A 19,478-nucleotide genomic window follows, 5' to 3' on the forward strand; every position below is an offset into this window, starting at 1 on the left:
CCACGTCTCCACATATCCTTTCTTCCAGAGTGCTCGCAAGTTTCGCAGGAGAGCTTTTGTGAAGTTTGAAAGGCAGGAGACGAGCTACTGGCCGAATTTAAGCTGTAAGGGCGGCTTCTGAGGCGTACTTGGGTATTTCAGTCGGTATAGCACTTGCCCGTGAAAAGCAAAGGTCCCGAGTTCGAGTCTCAGTCTGGCCCGAAGTTTTAATCTGGCACGAAGTTTCATATCAGTGCACAGTCCACTCCAGAGTGAAAATATCATTCACCTATGGCTTTTTAAAATTATACTTCCCTCTGTCAGGTTGGAAGGCATGGAGGAGAACAAGTTACAAATTTAAAATACCTATTTTTAGAGATTGACAAATCATGGTATTTTCAATTGGATTATTTTTACTTCTAGTTTTTTTCCCTTCATGTTACGTAACGGACATGTTTGCATTGTCCTCAGATCGAAAACGTTTCAAATGTGCGATTGCCACGTCAAGGTATTTAAATAACACATCTACCAATCTTCCAGCACACGTCTAATGAATTTCAGTGTTAATATCATTATTTTAAATCTTCCTCCACGTAGTGCAAAATCCATTTCAACACTTTGATAAAAAGTCAGTGATTTCCAACAGAGAAGGTAAATAACCATTCGCTTGGCATGGATGCTGCTGGACTACTTTACACACTACGGTAAAAATGACTGATTAATTTTAATCTAGAACTGCTCATTTCCGTTCAAAATGTTGGCGGTTGTGCCCAGTCTGTGACTACTGCTTTCTAAAAGATATTGCCAATAGTGCAAGGCAGTGACTGGTGACGACCAATATGATAAAATATTTCGAACAATTAGTGCAATCATACCAAGCTTTAGCCTCTCACAAATAATACGAATTTTTCAGTAATCTGTTTTAACAAAATCTGAGAAGTAAATTAATACCTTTTAATAGAGCAACGTTAAAAAACTTGTCTTTTTTAAATAATGTACTTTACTTAAATGGAATACTTTACCGAAGAGGGAAGCTATAGATTTACTGTTATAAGAGTGAGATTCGATGCAAAAAGAAAACGGATCGGTGTGGTTTTTTTTCTAGGCAGGTGGTGGTAATTATTTGTGTTTCGAAAAGAGAATAGCAAGCGAAAAATCATGTTACACCTATCTTTTTAGTCTTATATAGCAAGTGAACTAGTTCGTAAACCACAGCAGTCGGTAGATTGATAACCTTGTAACCGTGTCTGATGTAGGTCGATTGGATACGTAGTAAGCCATTAACGGTCATCGTTATTTCTTTCATTTTTCTGGCTTAGTTTTGTGAATATTAACAGCAAATCCGACACAGTTTAATTAGTCGCTGTAGCCTTCTCCCATTCAGAGTCAAGTGGAAACTTGAACACGCTTTTGTAAACAGTCCCGACGCCCTTGTTACATATTAGCGTATTAGCTTACTGCAGAAAGCCTGCTAAAGCTGCCGACCTCGTTAATAACTATTATTGTCACGTTTCACTGTCACCAGTGTTGCCGCTATAATACATTTGGTGCTATTCACGTCCCTCAGGATGCGTAATAACACCAAATTAATTGTAAATCTAATTTTAAATAAAGTGTGCTTTCAAATACAGCGTCGCCTGCAGGGAACGCCCTAACCTTTTCCTAGGCTGGTTTTGAAGTACCTTTCACTTATAGGCTATTATTACGATGGGGTCGCCACTCCCAAAGGCATTTTAGAGCTGCTGCCAGCATATGTTTAGGCCGCTCCGAACACGGAGAACAGACGCCGTTTCTAGCCGTCCATCTGGAGTACAGGCGCTACCGGAAGTAAGGTACGAAGACAGTTCTTCGGTTTTTTCACCGTTGGGACTTGTAAAATCCTCTTCCGCTTTCCAATCGTTGTCTGTCTTCACCTGTTACCCTGGCGAGGGACCCTTACAGGGTACTACCATCCGGAGCCAGATGGACGCAGGTTTTCCCAGTTTTTTTAACGAGCTTGTTACTCCTCCCCCTCCTCCTTCCTCACCACTTGCAAAGTGATGCACCGGGCTTGGGACCGGCACTGGCGTATTAATGGGGAACGCTCGTTTGGAGACAGAAATTAGCGAAAGAATGCAACAGAGTAGTACTTTTACGAGTGTGTGAGGGGCTTGGTGTGGGGAAGGGAAGTGCCAATGAGGTGCAAGCTAGTGCTATACCAGACTTACTTCACACCCATACTAATTTACGGTTCGGAGAGGTGGACTGTGACTAGAAGAGAGGAGAACAGGATACAATCCAGTGAAATGAAGTTTCTGAGAATTATGCTAGGGAAGACGAGGAAAGACAGAGTGAAAAATGAAGAAGTTAGGAAGGAAACTGGAGTGGAGACGTTGACTGAGAAAACTGAAAAGAATAGATTAAAATGGTTTGGGCATGTGAAGAGGATGGGAGAGGGAAGAATACCAGGAAGAATGATGGAGCTCAAGATTAAGACTAGAGGAAGACCGAGAACAAGATGGATTGATACAGTAAAGATGAGTTTAAGGAGGAGAAACCTGCTGTGGAACCAAATTGTGGAAGAAGAGTGTTGGAAAGACAGAGTAAAGTGGCAAAGTACCATTGATACCCCAACCCGACCAGATGTTGGATAGAGGGGAAACGAAGATGATGATGATTCAGATACAGCATACCATTACTGACAGGTAAGCTTTTAATACACTCTGAAGGTATATACTGGAGGATAATAGACGGGCTACAGGAACAGAAAAAGTAAACGCAGAATCAGTAAAATTTTGAAGCATGAGGCTGCACAAAATGTTGTCACACATAATCACTCTCTACTGGCAAACAAGTAAAATATCTGAATCGTGGTAAACACAATAAGTATTAACCCTTTTCAAGATATGTAATTTCAAAGATAGTAAAATGCACAGACATACTTTGTATATAAATTATATGAAATAATAATAAACAGCAGCATTATTAATTATTATAATTGCATAAATCCTCACTGGTGAAGAACGGAATGAATTTATTGCGCTCATTGAAGTTATGATAGACAAATGTGAGAATTTAGTTATCAAATACGCGGCTGCACGGCCCAGTCACATTAAATATGACCACCGCCTTTGCTCGACGTCGGCATGCAGGAACCATTCACAGACGGCAGGTAGCAGCAACAACATGGACGGTATGTAACGGGGGTCGGGGGGGGGGGGGGGGTGGGAGGGAGGGACGCGGATAACAGAGTAGTCGTTGTCGTATTGCGCAAATGGAACGATTTATCTGACGTCCAAAAGGGCATAACCATTGGCTTTTGGGCCAAGGCTGGAAGCATTTCCGAAACGGCTAACTGTTCATGTGACGCGTGATTGAAGTACTTGGTGCATAGCAAAATGACACTATGCAAAACCCGCCGTCGAGATATCTGTGGTGCACCACGGGTGAGTAGACGCAGATCTGCTGCGCAACTGACTACCCAGATGGACCAAGGGGCTACCAACAGTTTCTGTCCAACGACCGTTCTGCGAACCTTGCTGCCTATGGGCCTCCACAGCAGGCGCATCGTCCATGCTCCCACGCTAACTGCTGTTCATCGGCGACGAAGGTTCCAATTTGCACGCCAGTACTTCAACTGGATGTCCACTGAGTGGCGACATGCGGTGTTTTCAGAGGAATCAGATTTACGCTCCATCGGACATATGACCAACACCCTGCAACAGTTTACCAAAGAAAATTCACCAGTCGTATCTTTTCAGAAGCTATTTCGTTTGGACGACCTGTTTCGGCTTCTCATTAACGCCATATTCAACAACTCCTAGTCGCTGTCAGGCCTTCGAAGAACGCATTCCACAAAAAGTTCATAGAATCCAGATATCGATGGCTCCAGTTATGCTTGCCCCAATGGATCTGTTTGTCCTTACATGAAGTGCATTGGGACCTGAAGATGGTATTAAGAGTTGCCGAAACTGGTCGTTTAAACAAACTAACTTCTGAAAACATACGGCTGTTTGGCGACTTTACTTTCGTAAATGTATTACCGGCCGCCATCCCGTATCCACGATGGCTCAACAGAGACCCTGCAACAATCGTCGGAATGGTCCAGGCCGGAGAAGGAAGCGTTATAGTGTTCAGAATGTTGCCGTGGCATTTCCTGGGTGATCTCGCCATTCTGGCAGACACGGTGGATCAACACAGTATGTCTATTCTCGGGGACCATGTACATCCTTACAAGCAGTTTGTTTCTCTTCGGCACGATGGCATCTGCCAGCAGGACGATGCAGAGTGCCATACAGCTCGCTGTGTACGCGCGTAGTTCGAAGTGCACCAAATTGCCCGGACTTCAGACCAAGTGAGAATCGGTGAAGCCAGCCGCGGTCGCCGAGCGGTTCTAGGCGCTTCAGTCCGGAACCGCGCAACTGCTACGGTCGCAGGTTCGAATCCTGCCTCGGACATGGATGTGTGTATGTCCTTAGGTTAGTCAGTTTTAAGTAGTTCTAAGTTCTAGGGGACTGATGACCTCCGATGTTAAGTCCCATAGTGCTCAGAGCCATTTGAACCATTTGAAGAATCTGTGAGACCTCCTCGATCGGGCTGTTGGCGGCATGGATCTTCAACCGAAAAACCTAGCGCAGCTGGCCGCGGCGTTTGGGTCGGCATGACTGCACATCTCTGTCGATACCTATCTTCCAGAACCTCACTGACTCTCTTCCTGCCCGCCTCACAGCGGTCCGCCCGCAAAATGTGGTTATTCAGGCTCTTGACAGGTGGTCACATTAACGCGATGGAACCGTGTAGCTACTGTATACTTCATACAGTCGCTTGGTAATGTTAACAGAATCTTTGGACAGTAATTGAAATAGTGGGCACCTCTAGGAAGTTGATAAGATTTTGAAAAATACGAGAAGACCGCTTTACCTGTGAGTCCTTTACTTATATGTACGACCGGTTTCGCAGAATTTTAACTGCTTCGTCAGGTACAATAAAATCAAGACTTGTTCCGACCGAGAATAACTTGATTTCTATTACCAATGTCGATTCAGATAAAAGACTGCCAAACCGGTCGTGCCTATAAATAAAGGACTGACAGGTAAATTGTTCTTATTTTTTCAAAATGATATATATAGGCCGTGGCTGCCCTGACTTCAAAGTCTGCTGTGTAAGTTGATAAGAACCTATACAAGTAGTATAAAAGTTTAACACATGCAGGTAAAAACAAAGCCGATGAAATTTAACAACTAAATGAATGTGAGCAAGGTATCCAGTATTACCTATTATTTTTACTACGCACATTAATGACTTTATACAAATGTACACGAAACTTGTAAAGGTGTGCGGCGTACTGGCCTGACTGCGGTTAGAGTGCAGCCTTTCTTCGCTGCGGTAATAGGAGGGAAAAATCCCCCGTACTCATTTGATGGCTGAGTGGACCTGGGGCTGTCCTGGGCGGACTGGAACGTGGAAAAGTCGCAGCTTCTACCTGGGACTTAAACCCGTTTCTCCATGGCTGGAGTCTAGACAACCGCCGCCGCTTAAAAGCACATCATATGCAAATTTAAATTATTTTGAAACACATACAGGGTGAAAATTATTTAAACAGACACATAGTGGGAGGTTGCACGGGACAACGAAAACAAGTATTTTTTCTGCTTTCCTGTGAGAACTTTTCGAACCCATAGAGGAAAGTTTTCTCCGGATGAAAATTAATTAAACTGACAAACCATGGGACGTTGCATTGGGCAATGAAAACACTTTTTGTGATGTGTTTTCCTGTGAGGGCTGAAAGTGACACAAACAAATGTTAATTCTTTATGACCAAGAGACAAAATCATTAATGCATCACAATTACTTCAATTACAGTACAGGTTTAAGAATGCCTACATTGACCTATAAACAGAGGTTATACCAGTGGGTCGTGTTCTGTCTAAGACGGTCAAAGAATGCTGCTGCTATACGGGCAACCAGATCCTCTTGAGATTCAGCAGGGGTTTTGTGAACAATGTACGACATCTCTCATCACATGAAAAAGTCCAGAAGCGTAAAATCAGGGAATCGAGTAGTAGCAGAGGATCAACACTGCCAAACCTTTTTTCTGGAATCAACGCAAAGGACGACTGAAACGCGACGGCGTCCCGTCATGCTGGAACCGCATGCGCTCTCTTGTAGCGAGTGGCACGTGATCCAGAAACTCTGGCAATGCTCTGGCGGGGAAATTGTAGCAATGCTTGTCTTTAAATGGCCTAGGTAGGAGATGTAGTCCACTTAAACAGTCACTATCAACATCTGCCCTCACATTGACGTAGAACCACAACTGACGAGTGCGAGTAATGTGGCTTGTGGATCAACCTCACTAAAACATGTGAACTGTGGGTGCCTAAGACCCTATCGCACCCTGCCGTTGCTTCGTCTCTGAGCAGCACAGAGGCGGGAAATGTAGGATGCATCTGACACTGTTCCAGGCGCCACTGCGAAAACTGTGCTCTCAGTGGACAATCATCTGGTTCCAGTGAAATGGATTAGCAATTGCTCATGAAGGATGTTTCTTACATTCCTCCTCAAATGCACGAGTGCTGAGACCGATTACGCTTTCCACGAATTACAAAGAGCTCACAGGTAATTATGACATTAGGGGAACATGTTTGTTTTGGTGTCCCTGGCAACTTCCCAGAGTCTGTCATTTAAGTTGTAAGCAGGCTGTTTAGGTTTTTTTATTGGTAACGCCACCTCTGTATGAAAATCTGTGGCTGCTTGGCATTGTTGTAATACTCGCCATTGTAGTGTTAGGCAGCTGGCTGTGAACAGCGCGTAGCGTTGCGCAGTTGGAGGTGAGCCGCCAGCAGTGGTGGATGTGGGGAGAGAGATGGCGGAGTTTTGAAATTTGTCATGAACTGCTATATTTATATATGATGATATCAAGGTAAATACATTGTTTGTTCTCTATTAATATCTTTCATTTGTTAACCATCCCTATCAGTAGTTAGTGCCTTCCATAGTTTGAATCTTTTATTTAGCTGGCAGTAGTGGCGCTCTCTGTATTGCAGTAGCTTGAGCAGCGAAGATTTTTGTGAGGTAGTGATTTGTGAAAGGTATAGTTTAATGTTAGTCAGGGCTATTCTTTTGTAGGGAATTTTGAAAGTCAGATTGCGTTGCGCTAACAAAATATTGTGTGTCAGTTTAAGCACAATCATGTATAATTGTTCAAAGGGGAAGTTTCATATGTCGACCCTTAGCCGAGGATACCTCACTGGAATCTTCTGATTTTTTGTTGTAGTTTGTGTAATTAGTGTAGATTTTGTTTATTGCTAGCGCGTAATTGTAGAGAAAATCTCCTTTGTAGTTGCAGACTTTCATTGTTGTACAGTAAAACAGTTGTGGCATGCATGTAGATTTGCACCAAGTATTTCGCAGCTGCAGTTAACTAGATATTATTTTCAGTGCTATGTTAATGTGTTCTCTTAGTTTTGATCTTCAAATTGTGTTTTTCTGTGTTGTCGTGTGAAATACTGTGACAATAATGGCGTGTGAAAAACGTAATACTAGGCTCCAAAGTAAACTGAGAAATGACAGTGAAAATGAAAGCAGTGTGTTAGCGCCACCGAGTAATGAATTAACTGATGTTCAAAGTAGTAATTTGGTAATTGTGCATAGGGAAATGGAGCGGGCGGCAAACAATGGCGTGGACAGTGAAACAATTAGTGAAGAGGGACGCATTATCGATAGATCGGTCGGCAACAGCTCGCCTCAGGAATCGGGAATGACAGGACACAATTTTGCAAATACTGTAGACTCAGGTTTTGGGTTCTCACCGTTTTCTCAAATAAGTCAAGACACATTTTCCGCTTGTCAAAATGTGAATGTTGCCGGTGCAACTTCACTGCCGAAAAGCACTGAGGAACATGTTTCGGACACCAGTGCATTGTTATTACAATTAATGCAACAAATGGGACAAAAGCTTGAAAAGTTAGACACAATGGAACAAAATCAGAGACAAACACAGCAAAAGCTTCAAAAGTTAGACACACTGGAACAAAATCAGAGACAAACACAGCAAAAGCTTGAAAAGTTAGACACCACACTTGAAAAAACACGTGAAGATTTAACTACTGAGTTACATAACATTGAATCGAAATGTCAAAAGGTCTGTAATGACGTAAAAACACAAATTTGTGAGCATTTCCAACCTATTTTTTCGCGTCATGAAAATGTATTACAGAATCACGAAGCAGCCATAAAAGAACTGCAAACTATTGTTCATGAAAATCATGAGACCTTGCAAGCTAAAATTGACTCAGTTGCATCTACCGATTCGGTTACGCAACTTGCAAGAACTCAGGAAAACTTAAAGGACACAGTAGATTCGATTTCAACACAAATGGACACTCTGAAACTTGGTTCAGAAAAACACACTGAGGAAATGTGTTCACTATCGGAGAAAGTAGCCAAACTTTCGGATCAGTTCAATAATTTATCTACGAAGGTAGATGATAATCTGAATGACACAGAAGAGTGCAAACAAATTAGGAAATTCAAACAAAATCAGAATCAAATTAATATGCAATACAAAAGAGAAATCCGGGAAGTACAAGATCAGTTGGCACAAAAATACAAAAATTTCATATTTCAGAGGACACTCGCGCTCCAACACGGGAAGAGGAACTTAGAAATACGGAAAAGCCACAAAATAATAACACAGGGCATTTCGGAAATTATGAAAGAAATTGGCAAGGTGCACCGAATTTTGAAATGGAACCGCCGAAACGACGTAACAATGACCGATATGCGACTCGCCGACATGATGACTTTGACTATAAGCTGTTCATTACTACACGTAAATTCAAAACATTTAAGAATTCTGGCAACAACATTCATCCACAAGCATGGCTTCATCAATTCTCTCATTGTTTTCCTCCCAATTGGTCATTAGAGCACAGATTAGAATTTATGTGTGGCTACTTAGAGAATGAACCAGCTGTAAGAATGCGATCGGTCATTCACGATTGCCACAGTGAAGGAGAGTTTTACCATGCCTTCCTCTCAGCATATTGGTCTCAAGCCACACAAGACCGAGTAAAACATAGCATCATAATGATGAAACGTTTCGAACAATCTGAATTTTCCAGTCTTATGAAATATTTTGAAGACATGTTGCATAAGAATCAGTATCTTTCAAACCCATACAGCCCCTCAGAACTCATCCGCATTTGCTTAATCAAACTGCCTGAACATTTACGACATATTATTTTGGCAGGACGGTGCAAAGACGACATTGAAGCATTTCAGGGACTCTTACAAGAATTAGAAATTGACACTGACAATCGCGGAACGCGAAACCAGGAACACAACAATTACAGGTCACATCCGTCGCAGTTCCGCGATGAAAGAAGTAATAACTTGACACGACAAGGCTATTCTCACAACACAAATCGTGACCAAAACAGACACTACCCGTTTGACAACCGTTGGCAGAGTAGTAATAACTACAGGGAAAGATCACCTCTCCGTGGTAATGACTATCACAGAGACAATAAGAGAAACAGATAATATGGGAACCAAAACTATTATTATCAAGGGAGGCAGAATAACTTCAGACGCAACAGTTCGGCGCACAGTTACGATTCAGGGAGAAATTCTCCACCACGTGATGGACAAGGAAGAAACTACGGAATCTACCGACATGACGACAGACGATATATTCGTAACGACAGACCTGAATTGCATCAGAACTGGCGGGATTCAAACAGGGTAGGGCCTTCTCGTCAGAGTGAATTTGTAGAAGTTAGGTCTCCTAATCCCAATAACGGCGCGCGCCAACAAAGAGACAGACAATGACTCGCACAGCAGGCAGCCGCGTGCGCCCGCTGGGTCCGAGAAAAATAACATAAGGCGCTAGCCTTGAGAAAAATTTTAGCATTCTTTACCGATGTATACCACATGATAATTGCTTTGAAGTTGAAACTCTGTGCACTAGGAGGAGTAAAGGTTTACACCACATTTCACATGTAAAACCGTTTATTGAGAGATAATCTGCTTTTTAACTTTGTCTTTGCCATAAAACTTTTCACTTCACATTTCTAGTATGCATTGTCAGACTTAGAAACTGTTACCATGCAACAATGTTTGAAGTTAAATATCCAATCAAGAACCTAGGGAACATTTTAAACAGAAATTACGAATGCATTGTTATTGTGAAGAGATGACCCAGTGTTATTGTGTGTGTGCATTCTTGCTTGTTAGTTGCATGATTATGGAACGACTATAAGGCTTACATACTTAAGACACATACTGGTACTGCTAATGAGATTTTAATGCAACATTTTGGTTTACTTGAAAATACATTCTGGGTTTAAAGTACTTTCTGTGAGATACCAGACGACACAGTGGTTAGTTTATGTGACAGATACACGATTTTATCATGACGCTACTAATGAGTGACAATTTACAATGTTGCTTTTGCGCTATATCTGTTTTATATCTGCACAGTTTTTCTGAATTATTCTGGAAAGTAAAACAGGTTTTAGTAGTAACTTTTGTGGTATAGCTACAATGAGACTGCCTTTTCCGTAGCACAACAATACGTTACAGTACAGTACTTTCTTCATCACAACAATAAGCGTAATAACTACGATATCTATACACAAAGCATTTCACTTTTTTTTATCATGAGGTAAGTACATTGACTTCTGCAGAACTTAGCTTTTGGAGGACGATAACTACGACACTTCCACACAGATTATGTTGCAACAAGACGCACATTTAGCGCTACAGTACACGTATTTGAGTGATTAATTTTGTACTTAAAACATTTATTTTTAAAGATTTTTGAATTACAAAGAAAGTTTTCAGTGATACATTTCATTTCATTGCTGTAATCTGTAACACCTGAGGGTATAATTACATTAATCCTCAGGGGGGTACACGCCTACTTTGTGTACCATGTGTGTGGCAACCACAAGGAACCCTAGCTAATATGGTATTTGCTTATACAACTTTACCCATCGGTACCATATTTCTCTAACACACAAATTACACAGCTATCTGATCATGTAACTGAGAGATAAACTTTTTTTTTATTACATCAGTGACAGATGTTTACGCAATTACACAGTTGGATAACTTCACACTTATGAAATTGTATTTTGTCTGTACTTTGTAAACTGTTCATATTTTTTCGGAACCATTGTGATACTATGAGAGCTTTGAATGATGTATTTGGTATGGGATCATGATTTTTAAAGTACGTTTGAGGTAGATGACACTATTGAAATGAGCAGAGAATTTTTTTTAGGTTTTGAAATTATTGGAGGAAGCTACGACGATTTTGAGAATTGACTGAGATGTTATGATATTATTACGATGACGATGTGTACTATGCTGTTGAGATATGTTTATGATCAATAAGATGATGCTACCGTATATGAGGAATAAGAAGTATGTTGGAAACCAAGAAGCGTACTTTAAGAGTTATGAAATGTGCGTAAATGCGTGACTGTATCACAATGCTGACGAATATTTTATTTGGACACTTATATTTATAGGGTTTTGTTTCTACACATTTGCAACGCAAATTCTCGACCCGTGAAATTTTGTATATGAGACTGTTACAGTAGCGGAAACTGCTGTCGTAAATATTTCCGTAAGAAAGTTAAGTGACCACCTGCACATAATGCGTTGTGGGCACACAGCTGTGTCAGACGCCGGGAGAACAAGTCATTAGTGAGTGCCTCATCAGAAGCACAGGTAGAATAAAAGAAAGGGGAGGCCATTGTCCTCGCTATTGACATTTCCTTGTTGAAAGCATACTGTGGAGCTCGTAATTTATGATATTTACTAAAATGCCTAATGAAATGATTAGAAACATTTTACATCTATTGACTTTGTAGTTAAGAGATTGCTCATTTTGTTTAATATCTGGTTTCCAGCTGTGTTGCAGCATTGGTTTTATAAAATAAACTTAAATGCATCTGCTAATGTGAACACTTTCTGTCAACAGATTTATTAAATAAGTACTTTCTGATCCACATTCTTCGAAAAAGGAGATCTTGGAATGGAGAGAACAATAAGAAGGGACTAATAACAGTAACTGCATCTATAATTTTCTTTTCAAGTACTTGGTAATTTCTTTTGTAGAATAATTTGTGGTGCACCACTTTAATTACATAGACATTAAGATGTGAATATACATTTCCCTTATCTGCATTGTTGTTTTTACTGTAATATTTTTTCTGCTTGAGCTATGTCATGTTTAGGTATACGGGTAAGTTACTGCTGTTTGCCAGGCATAGTGTTACTGAATTTGACTTTGTGTTACTCTGCTAAGCCAGTTTACTACTGATTTATTTTTCTTGTTGCTGCACATTGGCTCATATTAGTTGTACTGTTGCATTGCTTGGTAATTTAGATTTACTGTAGCTTGCTTTGCAATTTTCCATTTTTTTGGTCATTGCTGTTTGTGTTACTTATTTTGTGCTGCTGCATTGCCTCGTCCCTTAGTTTAGCATCTGAGCTTAGTAGATTTAAGTTAGCTTAAGAGGGGGTAGCCTCTAAGAGAATGAGTTGCGATGAATTGGAAGAAATGCATTGAGAAGTTATACGAAAAAAGTACAGAAAACAGGTTTAGGTAGGATTTTCTTGGAAATAAATGTTGAGGTAAGAAATGTGTGAACATATAAATACAGAAAGCATACTTAGATAGAATTTTTCTTGGTGGAAACAAAGGATGAAATAAGAGGAAAGATATATGAAGTTTTGGGTTGGACTGCAGTACCACATGTTACACTGAAAACGACCCCTGTCCTTTCCTATTGGTGTTATCCCACTATGTGTTTGTGTACCCTTGTGTATTTGTTTTCTTCCTGTCTCTGTGTAGTTTCATAGAATTTTTTCTTCTTTTAATATTAAGCTACATTCACTATGATGAGGAATACTGTTATCCTCGAATATAATTGGCATTAATAATATGTTATTTACTTTGTAAAGATGTTAGACATTATTAATTCTGTTCTGTTTAATGCTCATGTGTGAAGTTGATGTTTCAAAAGTTATTGTGATCTTTTATGTATGTACTCATGTCATAATTCCACTGATGTATATGTTAGTTCGATTCTTTTGTAAAGCCTGTACTACAAATGTTATCTGTATTGTTATGTTTTTAATGATGTATTCTGTACCTTTGTTATTGTATTCTCATGTTATAAAATTGTAATTGACACCAGTTTATCAAACTAAGTAACTTGTAAGCATTCATTTCACTGCACACATTTCCGTTGGTCATAGTATATGGACAATATGTGAGAAGTAGGGACTGATAGTGTTTGCATGTGTGTTAATGATTCAGCAAGGGACTGGATAACAGCATTGCTGGTTCTAAGGACAATTCCAAAAACTTTGTGAGTGCACAAGTGGTGGTTTATGGACTTGCTACATTATCCACAAGACTCTTCAGTGGTGATTGTGCACCTGCACAGTCACAACAGATGGCTGCTGGCCATCTCTTCAAGGACTACAGTGGGTCTACATCTTTGATGATCCATCAATACCATTATTTCTACCAGGACTACAGTGGGTCTACTCTGTGATGACCTACCTACCAATATTCTTCAAAACGTCGATTGACTCTGCTGTGGGTTTGCTCTGTTGTGGCCCATTACTTGTCTGCATGTCAAGAGTCAGCACTGTCTTTCCATTGGAAGGACAACACTACTTCTTCAAGACAGCATGGAAATCCACTACTTCTGTGTGCATTTTCTTTTACTGCTCAGACTTTGAGAAAAACACTGCTATTTTACTGTGATGAACGATTAGGACTGTCTTTATGGACTGTGAAAAAATTTTAGCTTTTGACAAACAGTGTATCAATAAGTGTGTGCATTTGATTTCTTTGTTATTGTAATTATGAAAATTTTTTCAAATCTGTATTGGCCACTGCCCAAACCAATTTGTAAAATTTTTTGTGGGGAGCATGGGGGCTATGTAAGTAGGCTGTTTAGGTCTTTTTATTGGTAACGCCACCTCTGTATGAAAATCTGTGGCTGCTTTGCATTGTTGTAATACTCGCCATTGTAGTGTTAGGCAGCTGGCTGTGAACAGCGCGTAGCGTTGCGCAGTTGGAGGTGAGCCGCCAGCAGTGGTGGATGTGGGGAGAGAGATGGCGGAGTTTTGAAATTTGTCATGAACTGCTATATTTATATATGATGATATCAAGGTAAATACATTGTTTGTTCTCTATTAATATCTTTCATTTGCTAACTATCCCTATCAGTAGTTAGTGCTTTCCGTAGTTTGAATCTTTTATTTAGCTGGCAGTAGTGGCGCTCGCTGTATTGCAGTAGCTCGAGCAGCGAAGATTTTTGTGAGGTAAGTGATTTGTGAAAGGTATAGTTTAATGTTAGTCAGGGCTATTCTTTTGTAGGGAATTTTGAAAGTCAGATTGCGTTGCGCTAACAAAATATTGTGTGTCAGTTTAAGCACAGTCATGTATAATTGTTCAAAGGGGACGTTTCAAAGTCATTTTCACCGTGCATATGCAGCGAAACTGTCTTATACCACGCAATTCATCACTTGCATTATCTACATTAGCAGTACGATGCTGAATACCTGGAACTAAAGAAATTATAAAGTTTACTTCAGTCGATCCTCTTGTAAATTATTTAATGACTGTACTGGTGTCGACTGTCATTATAAATAGCCTGTAAATACTTCTTGGCCGATAGCAGCGCCAGAGCTCGTTATGGAGTCAACATTTCCATGAGGCCCCTACTGGAGAGATGGTAGCACTGTTAATTTTGTCGTAGGAACATTGCCACTGGACAGAGTCTTCTTACTGTTTTCTCGTCCTTCTCTGCCGTTTTCATATTTCGTCTTCGGACTTCGTCTGCTCGAATGGCTTCGACGCGAGAGGTTCCAGTCCAACAAATTCTTTAATCCGTTTCTAATTTATCGAAATGATATTTTTTCATTAGTATGCATCCAGCTCTCATTTGTCAGCATTAATCTAAGTTGATTCTTCATCGATGTCGGCAGACACAGTACCCTGTCGCCCACTAGTGACATTCCTGATTAGGAGTCCAATTTAACTGTCTGGTGATCTGACTACACGCTAGCGTGTTACTAGTCATTATCAGCCGAGTGGTGCATACATAAAACTACGCCACTGTTCTGTCAACTACAATATAAATAAATACTACCAAAGTAGTAAGCTTTGATAGCGGGAATAATGATTATTATATAGAGCACCTGAAGCATTAATTACGCGAGAATAAATTGTTAGTGATCTACACCTACAACGAAATGGGAGCTTAACGACTCCGCACTGAAATCTTTTCGACCACACTTACCAACGTGATAAAATACACTAGACAAAGACACACAGAAGACACCTCGCAAATAATATCAGTACGTAAATACTTTTAATTGGCTTCATGATACGTATTGATGAGAGTCATTCTTTGGATAGAAATAGAACGAGCTCCTAGTCAAGGTCGCGAAGGCCCAAGGGATGTCTACTGGCCTCCTAGTCATCTTCGGTCTTGCAGCGTCACGGGAATACGGAATGGAGGGGCATGTTGTCAGCACATCGCTCTCCCGACGTTTTTGTATACTTTCCAGACTGTGGAGCCGCTACTGTTCGGTCAAGTAGTTCCTCAATTGACATCACGAGGGAGTGCACCCCGAACCAGCCGTCTCACCAAGGAGAAATCCTTGGCAGTGCCTGGAATCGAACCCGCGTCCACCATCTACGCTGACCGCTCATTTAACGAGACGGACTTGAAATAGTGCCACGAAATGTTCGTTCAGTAGCAGCACAGGCTTTAGTAATTTACTCTAATTAGCAATCAACAAGTAAAATAATTCCTGCCTGGCTATAAAATCTTATTAAGAATAGTATAATGCCCATGAAACAATAATTGAAAGTTTGTCAGAATTAAATCACTCCTAATATAGGCATATAAAATTACTTTGTTAAACGATTTCATATTCGTTTTTAGTTGTAACTCTTTTATTGTGGTACTGCGGGGGCAATATTCGATATTACGGCATAGAAATATGTTAAAAATAGCGTTCTTGTAGGGCTGTGTCATTTTTGATGGTCATATAATGAGTGGTTGATATCAATGACATGAGTAGCTTCGTTATTTACATACAGGTTGTGGTCAGTTCTCGACAAATTTTACAATGTTTCTTGTTGCTGCATTTCTAGAAATTCAACTGAAAATGTACGGTATAAAAATAATAACTGAAGACTGAAAATATTTACGAAATGAGAAATGTATACTTTACTCAAAATCACTTGGGCTTAAAGCTCTAACAGAAACGCACGCTAAATTTAGGGAATTTTAAATTTAGCATTTGTGAAATCTTTCACGCAGGAGGATCGTACAAACATATCGCCGTTTGCGTCGCGTGCAGATTTCCATATGGAGGACACAGTGATAGACATGCCTGGGGTTGCGACGCGGCTGAATGGGTTGAAAATAAATAAATCGCCAGGTCCTGATGGGATTCCAATTCGGTTTTACAGAGAGTACTCTACTGCATTGGCTCCTCACTTAGCTCGCATTTATCGCGAATCTCTGGCCCAACGTTAAGTCCCGAGCGACTGGAAAAAAGCGTAGGTGACGCCTGTATATAAGAAGGGTAGAAGGAGGGATCATCAAAATTACAGACCAATATACTTAACATCGGTTTGTTGCAGGATTCTCGAACATATTCTCAATTAGAATATAACGAATTTCCTTGAGACAGAGAAGTTGCTGTCCATGCATCAGAAAGATCGCTCCTGCGAAACGCAACTCGCCCTTTTTTCACATGATATCTTGCGAACCATGGCTGAAGGGTATCAGACGGATGCCATATTCCTTGACTTCCGGAAAGCGTTTGACTCGGTGCCCCACTGCAGACTCCTAACTAAGGTACGAGCATATGGGATTGGTTCCCAAGTATGTGAGTGGCTCGAAGACTTCTTAAGTAATAGAACCCAGTACGTTGTCCTCGATGGTGAGTGTTCATCGGAGGTGAGGGTATCATCTGGAGTGCCCCAGGGAAGTATGGTAGGTCCGATGTTGTTTTCTATCTACCTACATGAGCTTTTGGATAGGGTGGATAGCAATGTGCGGCTGTTTGCTGATGATGATGTGGTGTACGGGAAGGTGTCGTTGTTGAGTGACTGTAGGAGGATACAAGATGACTTGGACAGGATTTGTGATTGCTGTAAAGAATGGCAGCTAACGCTAAATATAGGTAAATGTAAATTAATGCAGATGAATAGGAAAAATAATCCTGTAATGTTTGAATACTACATTAGTAGTGTGGCGCTTGATACAGTCACGTCGATTAAATATTTGGGCGTAACATTACAGAGCGATATGAAGTGGGACAAGCATGTAACGGCAGTTGTGGGGAAGGCGGGTAGTCGTTTTCGATTGGTAAAATTTTGGGAAGATGTGGTTCATCTGTAAAGGGGACCACTTATAAAACACTAATACGACCTATTCTTGAGCACTGCTCGAGCGTTTGGGATCCCTATCAGGTCGGATTGAGGGAGGACATAGAAGCAATTCAGGGGCGGGCTGCTAGATTTGTTACTGGTAGGTTTGATCACCACGCGAGTGTTACGGAAATGCTTCAGGAACTCGGGTGGGAGTCTCTGGAGGAAAGGAGGCGTTCTTTTCGTGAATCGCTACTAAGGAAATTTAGAGAACCAGCATTTGAGGCTGACTGCAGTACAATTTTACTGCTGCCAACTTACATTTCGCGGAAAGGCCACAAAGATAAGATAAGAGAGATTAGGGCTCGTACAGAGGCATATAGGCAGTCATTTTTCCCTCGTTCTGTTTGGGAGTGGAACAGGGAGAGAAGATGCTAGTTGTGGGAGAGAAGATGCTAGTTGTGGTACCGAGATACCCTCCGCCACGCACCGTATGATGGATTGCGGAGTATGTATGTAGATGTAGATGTAGAATTCTAGTCCGCCTGTTATGTAAACAACTGCTCTTTTTTCTGCCTAGATATTTTTCAGCACATTTGTGACATCGTCAATGAATATTTTTATTCACGTCTGATATTCTAGATTGTTGGGTTCTGTAGGACCTTCGCTATATTACTGCATTACTTTAGTTTTTCGTGGTTCCTGTCTTCAGTAGTATGCTCATCTATTGCGAAAATACACACAGAAACATGCTACATGTTTTCAGTGAACAACATGTTAAATGTTCCAACTTGTTTTGACTGATTGATTCTTTAATTACTTTGGCACACGTACATTTGGAAAGAAAAACGTCGCTAAGTCGTTTTAGCGATTACGAAGACATATATGTGATTCAGTATACACTAGGCTGCAATCCCAATATGTCTCAGTTAACGATCCCAAATCTGCACGTGTGGAACGTGCAAAAACCAGCTTCTGGTAGCAAGGTTACGGCGTGAAGTGTTTTACTTTCGCCTTCTCGTGGCTGCTGAAACATAACCGGCTCCGCTAATTGCCGCGGTGGAGAGATATTGCAACTATGCTTGGGATGGGAACTGAAGTTCGGTAACCACCAGAAATGGGACTCTGCAGTGTTTTAATTGGTTCCGCTATTATATTGCAGTCCAGCTGAATTTCAATTTCTTCTTTGGCAGAAACTTAACAATAATACTTATTTCGCTACTATCAACGTGAAAATACGTTGTAGATTACGACTGTGTTTTTTAACTGGTCTGTGTTACATGAGTAAGGGTGGACAGGTTAAAGCATATGACACTTATTTTGCAGACAGAGGTTTAGCCTCTGAAAGTCGTCTCTTCAGACGGTAGTATGTAGTCTGTTAATACGTTTCAGTAGCCACAGTCTGCAATCAGCATACTGCCAAAACAGCGCTTCGAGTAACAAATACAATAAATTACTTGTTTAATCAAAATGTCGGTTACCTGTAACAAGAGTAAGTGTTTTGCTCTGCTGTCAGTCCTCTCACTGTACAACCGCGTACGTCACTGATTCTGAAACAAGATGAAAGAAATTATTTTCGTATGTTCATAATTAGGGTAATAGCAAAATAGCTTCGATATTGTGGAAGGTTCCAGTAATGAATAATTGTCTCAAAAATGATTTCATGTGGAATCTTCTGCTTCCGGCAGAAAATAAATTTGTGGCGTAACTTGACTAAAAGAAGGGATAGATGTCGATGCTTCAAGGGATAGTTAATTTCGTAGCAGAGGGAATTTTGTGTGTGTTTCTGTGTTTGAAGAGGGGGGGGGGGGGAGGGGGAGGATGTCAAAAATGTACAGTTAAACCAAGGTCTAGCTTCAGTAAGCAGTTTCAAATGGTTAGGGTTTACAGGAGCTATACACAAATGAACAGGCTTTCACAATACAGTCTAGTATGGAGAGCTGCATCATACCAACCTTGTGACTGAAGACCACCACAAGAACAACTGCTTCCATAAAGTCTGTACAGACATACTGAAAACATAAAGCGCATACACATGTCTCATCAACACACTAATTGGAACTGGCAGTCTAATATTGCTATGTAAACACATCAG

General features: G+C 40.7%; 1 protein-coding gene across 1 annotated transcript in view; it reads right to left on the bottom strand.

Moving 5' to 3' along the window:
- LOC126475084 (ABC transporter G family member 23) overlaps positions 1 to 18,902 on the bottom strand; it is a 380,919-nt gene extending 362,017 nt beyond the window's left edge. Inside the window, exon 1 of the mRNA XM_050102651.1 lies at positions 18,865 to 18,902. The gene's annotated coding sequence lies outside the window, so the exon portion shown is untranslated. The remainder of the gene's footprint in view (positions 1 to 18,864) is intronic.
- Between the last annotated feature and the right edge of the window lie 576 nt (positions 18,903 to 19,478).

Source organism: Schistocerca serialis, chromosome 4 (genome assembly GCF_023864345.2).
Source record: "Schistocerca serialis cubense isolate TAMUIC-IGC-003099 chromosome 4, iqSchSeri2.2, whole genome shotgun sequence".
Taxonomy (NCBI): Eukaryota; Metazoa; Arthropoda; class Insecta; order Orthoptera; family Acrididae; genus Schistocerca; species Schistocerca serialis.